This window comes from Pomacea canaliculata, linkage group LG13, assembly GCF_003073045.1.
Source record: "Pomacea canaliculata isolate SZHN2017 linkage group LG13, ASM307304v1, whole genome shotgun sequence".
Classification (NCBI taxonomy): domain Eukaryota; kingdom Metazoa; phylum Mollusca; class Gastropoda; order Architaenioglossa; family Ampullariidae; genus Pomacea; species Pomacea canaliculata.
In genome coordinates, this window is record NC_037602.1 from 13,476,859 (window position 1) to 13,483,892 (window position 7,034).

The 7,034-nt window shown below is 41.8% G+C and overlaps 1 pseudogene; it reads right to left on the reverse strand.

Annotated features, from left to right (window-relative positions):
• Nucleotides 1–3,016: 3,016 nt before the first annotated feature.
• LOC112554204 lies at nt 3,017–4,016 on the reverse strand (annotated as a pseudogene).
• Nucleotides 4,017–7,034: the final 3,018 nt, after the last annotated feature.

Below are 7,034 nucleotides of genomic sequence, written 5' to 3' on the forward strand. Positions count from 1 at the left end.
TTTGGTAGGGGTGTACAGAGGAGACCATTTGTTTTCTAGCATTACTATAGCAACCATCACTACCGCTAGCATTCTTTTCCTACTGCCTCTGCCACAGCCTTCTCTGACTGGCAACAGCTACAGAGATAGCTACAGGGTTTTGTAGTAAAAGTTGACACTGACATTCATCTTACGAGCGCGCATACCGACACACTTGCTGTTATACACTTGAGCGAGCGCACTAGCAGACATGAGCGTATACAAACAAGAGGATAAACACACATGCATGGGTGATGCCTGTCCAATATGCACAGCGACCACAGCTGAAACAAGAAAAAGTCGTGTACAGGCTGAAATCTAGAAACTTTTGGACGCACATGTGATTAACAACGATTATCCGGACGATAATCTTTTTGTATGTCGTACTACATAAATTGGAAGTGCAAAGTAATTCAAGTGTTATTCCTTGTTGAGAAAATATTACTCTGTTCACATTATGTTATTAAAATATTACAAATCGATGAGAAAGTAGATGCAAGCAGACAGGAAGGATTGATATCAAACTCTAATGACTAAGTGATCACAGTTTCACACAACAATAAATATAATCGATGGATACCTGCCATATGAATCCCATAAATTAATTCCTATATTTTCAATGGTCCTTGGGAATCAGCGACATGGGATGAATTCTTAGTCCCCGCTAAATCAGTCGGGAAAAAGATGTCAGCTGTTAGAAGCTCTTTTGATCTCGCTCTGAATCATTCGCAGTCAACGCTGATTGTGATTGGTGAGTCCTCGTTGAACTTTTATATTTGTGCTGAGTGGTTTAACCCAAGTAGACATCATACCGCGAGACACTCGTATATACTCTGCGAAAGTTCTGCTGTTCGTCGTGAATTATTTAGAGGGGACGGCACGCTAGCCCATACGCTACACACTTTCTAACCTACTCAGTGACATTAGAATTTTAATCTGACCATTACTCACTGGTAACGGTCATTACGACGATGCTTAGAACCATGCAGAGCTAGAGAAATTCAGATTGTAGATCCTGCAACTTGACCACTCACACCTTACCCAAACCCATGTTTCTGTAAAGTTAGGGTGCATATTTGCGTGTACTAGCTTAATGCTTATATTTTCTATATTCTATTATATTTCTATATTATATTTTAAGCGAAAATTCTGCTGTTCGTCGCGAATTACTTAGATGGGAAGGCAGGCAAGCCCATGCGCAACGCACTTTCTAACCTACTCATTGACTTAACGAGTTTAATATGACCATTACTCCATGGTAATGATCTTTACGACGATGCCAGCCGAGAAAATAGACGAACTGAACAGCAACTGTACGTCCGCTTTCCTCTCGAGCACAGAAGATTGACGACTCACCTTAGCCAAACCCATGTTTCTGTAAAGTTAGGGTGCATATTTGCGTGTACTAGCTTAATGCTTATATTTTCTATAAAAATGCTTTTATATGCAATTGCATATTTACTTACCAAACATTATATAATTTTAAAATATTTATTATATTACAAAGCTACATTTCGGAGATTTCGTGCTTTTGTTTTAGTGATATTGATCGACTAGTGTCCACTGCTAGAAATTGAATAATTATCTCCCTTTTATTTAAAAACTCCGCCCATCCAAAACCCCTTCTACGTACGTTTTTTACTCATATCTTCTCCTGTCAGCGTGCATTAACAGAATTTCGACGATCATCTTCAAGTCTGATGATTTAATGTGGCGTCAACTCGCGTGGTTTGTAATAGATGTCTGTAGACCAGCTCATATGGACACATCGACATTGCCCTTGTGACAACTGTTTCACGCCTTCGATTGTCTCCCTTTCAACCAACCCATTGCCCCGTCCCTTTTTATGAACAAAAAATGGTTTGTTTTGTTTTTTGGGGTTTTTTTTAAAATAAGTAAAAGTAAAAGATTAAAATGTCAATCAACGCATTTTCCTTAAAAAAGTGTGAGTGCATCTGAGTGTGTGTATGTTTGTTTATTCACTGTAGCTCAATGCCGCTATCGAAGCGATCGAGTGAGGCATGGCGAAGAGAAAGCCAGCCAATACATCCGAACAATTCGCACTTCAGAATATTACATACAGTCCAGCTGCAAACCACAACACACAATCAAAAGAAATTACAATTAACGACAACATAGCCTTTTACACCAAAAACCTCTTAAGGTACTACAGTCTGAGTCAAAAGGATTCAAAAGTCGCTATTATGAAATCCTGACTGGAATACAGCCTAATTATTGAGCATACTAATATGCAATTTCTTGGCGAAAATATTTTAGCAAAATAATATATAACAGATGTTAAGCTTAAATGATCTGAGAACAGCATTGTACGCTTGCACTGACTTGCGCAGTAATTTACAGGGGACAAGACATACATACTCTTTTTGCTTCAGTACATAAAAATAGTATATTTTCTCTTTCTTCAAGGTACTAAGTGTTGTAAGATTTCTTTGTTGTTGTCAGAAGGTGTGTAATGTGACAGGACATTTTTTCTTGCTTTGACTGACAGTGGTATGTCTGTCAACACATCAAGAAATGACCTATGATCTCTCTCATCATGTCATTTCCTGGGGAAATGGAAAACAGGGAAAACAATGCAGACAGGGTGTTTATCTCTCCCTAACAGCATTTTCCAAGCAATAAATTACGTGTGTTTAGAGAACCACAGGATGAGTTTGTACCTGTTTTGTGGCAGTACCGCCAAGCACTTTCAGAAATGAAGAAATACTGTTTCAGCTTAATCTGGAGTCTGTCTTCCTCCAGCAAAACGTCAGACACACGATAGCCGTCAAAGTGACTCTTCGCGGTAACTGATTTCACCATATCTTTTTCTCCATCTAAACGCCAGTCTGATATCTTTTTCAAACCATGGCACCTTTCATATAAATATACTTACCATGTATGCCTCTAAAAGCTACAGGTACATTTTCTAGAAACGTCTGCAAGTTTTGATTAAGGTCTTCCATGATGCTCCCATATCTCAAATTTGTCACGTTAGTAGCCTCATGTCCGAGGTCTGTATCACGCTTAACTAAAGATAGACGTAATGTAAAGTGTGTGAGGACATTCTACTGTATAAGATCTCAGTCTTGTCTTTTCTGTCAATGACTAGAGCTGGATGTGTTGGTAGTAATGTTCAAAAGAGGTGGGTCGGTGGTATCTGGACACACAGACGGGCTCACGCCGGGCACCTGATGGTCTCAAACTCCAGCAAGACGCTGATGACGACGAAGATGACGTAGAGGACGAGCATGAGAACGCCCATGACCTTGCTCATGCGCCAGCGGCACACAGCGATGACGATGATGACGGCTACCAGCATGAGGAAAAGGAGGATGATGGAGCAGAGCAGGCCTTTGCTGTTCACATGGTATGGCTCGCCTCGGAACACCGCCCCAAACAGCAGCCATGGAACTGGAAGCCTGCCCAGCAAGTAGACACGGCTGCGATTGCATCAAGGAGTTATGAGGGTATAACTGGTGGTATAATCCGACCCAGCATCTTAAGTTATACACATAAATAATCCACCGTATAAGAGAAGTTTCTTATTCTTATTTAAACAGAAAAAAAACATAGTTTTTTGCCGTACGCTTTGCATCAGTTCACATCCTACTATGAGTAGTGGCCCTGTAAAAATACATGGTACATGCAGAGAAAGAACAGCCTGCCTGAACGCAGGACATCCGATCCTCGGGGTATCAATCACAAGCCCTTATAGTCGCTGTGTGGTCTAGTATACATTAACAAATGGTGACAATGTGAGCAGAACTGAATAGACCTACAAAGGATTCTTATTAAGAAACCCACAACCAGAAAGACAGAGATAGAGAAGAACAGTTAGAGGCAAAAAGATTCTCCACAGTGTACCCAACGGTGATGTCGAAGAGGTTGCTCCAACAGAGCTGGACACTGTCATATCACCAAAGCTTTCTTGGCAGCGATGACGCCGGTGATGAGGTCTGGATGCTTGTGCCAGCAGCCAGAATGGTCAAGCCCATCACTGTCACAGGCGTAGTGCATTTCTTTACTTTCAACGGCTTTACCTAGTCCAAGTCCAACATAAAATGAAGGTTAGAACTGCTGACAGGTTTAAAAAAAAAAAAGGCGAAAATCTACAGCACTGTGTTTGTGACAAAACTGAACTATTGCAGTTAAAATAAAGTGGCAAGAAAAGGGAGAAAAAGGGCAGCAGGATTTAGTCCCTTTAGTCAGATCCTGTTCTTGCTGCTGTGTTTTGTGTCCTTTGTTTGGTGCTGCCTATGCTTTAGAGATGTCAAGGTATAAATGAAGCACGGAATCAGTTTACTTTTTCTCAACTTTGTTCTGTTCAGCGAACATGCTTACCTCTCAACAACCATTGCAGTTTCTTTCCGCTTTGAACAGTGGCAACACAACAATCACAACGCGAGTCATTGCAGTTGTCACACTCGGCTCCCGGTTCCAAACCTGAGTCTCTCGGCTCTTTAGTAAAACAAGAGTAAATCACAGAGGAGACCGAAATGAAGTCACACATTTGCTTGTTTTGTGTCAACTTTGACTGATACTGTCTCACCGACTCATTGACATTAGGAGTTTCATCTGACCATTACTCAATGGTAACGGTCTTTTCGACGATGCTTAGAGCCATAGAAGATGGAGAGCTAACCGTCACAAGAACAACCACGGACGCCTCAAGCCCCCTGTCCAATTGACGACTCACAGCTTAGCCAAACCCATGTTTCTGTAAAATTAGGGTGCATGTTTGCGTGTACTAGCTTAATGCATATATTTTCTTTTTAAAAAAAATTGCCTTCAATTGCATATTTACTTACCATTTTTTAATGTTAAAAGTATTTCTTATATTATAAAGCTACATTTCCGATATTTCATGCTTTTATTTTAGTGATATTGATCGACTAGTGTCCACTGCTACAAGTTGAATAATTATCTCCCTTTTATTTTAAAAAATCCGCCCATCCAAAACCCCTTCTACGTAAGTTTTTGTGCTCATCTCTTCTCCTGTCAGCGTGCATTAACAGCATTTCGACGATCATCTTCAAGTCTGATGATTTAATGTGGTGTCAACTCGCGTGGTTTGTAATAGATGTCTGTAGACCAGCTCATATGGACACATATGGAGAGTGAGAGTGATGTCACTTTATTTAACTACATGCCTAGTGTCAGCTTTTTGGTAATATTCGTCTTTGCCCGTTTATCTGCGTCAGATTTTGTGTACCAATGCTCAGTGACTCTGTGATATCATTTTCCATCTCTCTGGATTGGTTACTGTGTCTTTGCGACTTCTATCAATTATCTGGAGCATTTTATTTCCATTCTAACGTCTGCGCCGTCTTGCCGTATTTTAGATCTGTGCATCACCTGCCCTGCGTACCGCAACGCGGGCGCACGCGTGCGCACGCGGGCGCTTACGACGGGCGGGCCGTACCGCAGCGAAATTTGAGTGAGCGCACGCGGGCGCACGCGTACTTGCTTGAGAGGTACTACGCCACGGGCGCAAAGATGGCCGCCATGGTTGTAAAGTTTAGGCGTGTCGATGATATTCACGGTGATCTTCTAATAAATAAGTATTTTGCGATAGATAAATATATACGACGACAAAGAAGTGTATTAAAAGTTCAGATTTCATCGTCATGTCTTTCTAGAGATGGTAGATGAATTTGCCTTCGATCTTGAAACTCCGAATCGGGACCACAACAACAGAAAGTCTGCTCGTCGTTTGTTTTTACGTGATATACTTGACTACCGCATTGTTCTTTCCACATAATCTTTAATTCTTATGGACTTTTTTTCCTCTTTTAGTTCCCAAATGAATGCCACTAGAAGTATATTGTTTGGCGCTGCAATAGATTGCTTCTATTAATTAGTCGTCGTTGTCAAATGTGTCCATCAACAAAATTATATTCTCGACTTCGCTGTCAGCCGCCATTTTAACAGGCGCCCACGGTGGGCGAAGGGTATCACAAGCTCTTTAGGGCGTGAGTGAGCGCCCGCGGGCATCCGCGGTGAGCGCCCGCGTTACGGTACGCAGGGCTGGATTGCCTGTGCCCACACACAATTGTAACTTTTCCAATACTGCTGAGCATTGCGTTTTTCCCATTTTCTGAATTGTGGACCTGTGTTTTTATTGTTGAAATTTCTGCAAACTAGATCTTGGATCTATACGTTTCACTTATGTCGCTGATGATTATTGCCTGTTGTCATCGATACGTGGTTTATGTCGTCCTGCTCTTGTTTTGATGCTGCTGTCACGTTTTCGCTTCTCGTGGTGCCGCTTTAGTTCTGGGGTTAGTGATTAACAGGATTGCCTCATGTTTGTGTGCTCCCATTGAGTACCAAACTGTTTGTTATGTTTTAAAGATCATCAGTTAGTGGTAGGTCAGTGGTGTTCAATGCGCTTAGTAGCAGCAGTTTTTGTCTCTCTCACAATTGTGTTCCTTTTCAGCCACCTTTCATGAGTCAATTACACTACTCTGCTTCTGTGTTAAAAGTCCTTGCCAAAAATGTATCTGGTGTATTGGATATTAACTTGCTGTCATTTTGCAGAAAACATGGACTAATTAATAAGAAAACTGTGCGTGGAGTACGTGGTGGGAGGAAAGTGCGTGCATGTAGACTTGCTCATTCCCGTTCAGACTTAGTGCAAGTGTTAGCACCAAGCTCTGGCACCAGTGAGCCTCCAGGACTTACTGCCTTTGTGGAAAGTTTGTCTTTGGGGCTACAGCTCTGTTCCTGTGATTCTTCATGCTCCATTGCATGATGTCCTTGATGGCCCCTTCACCACTGTGTTGGTGAATGATGTCAACCCTGTGCCTATTGACATCTCATTAATTTCTTGTGACACCAGTGTTCCTGCTGTTCCTCCGCCCACCTCCCCTACTCCGGCATTCCCTTTCCAGTTCACAGACCTGTCCCCTCACTGTACGTCTAGTGTGAATGAAGATGGGTCTAGTGTTGACCCCCTTACATCAGAAACGCTCGATATTACAAGTTCGTCTGAGAGTCAGATAGTTCAGACT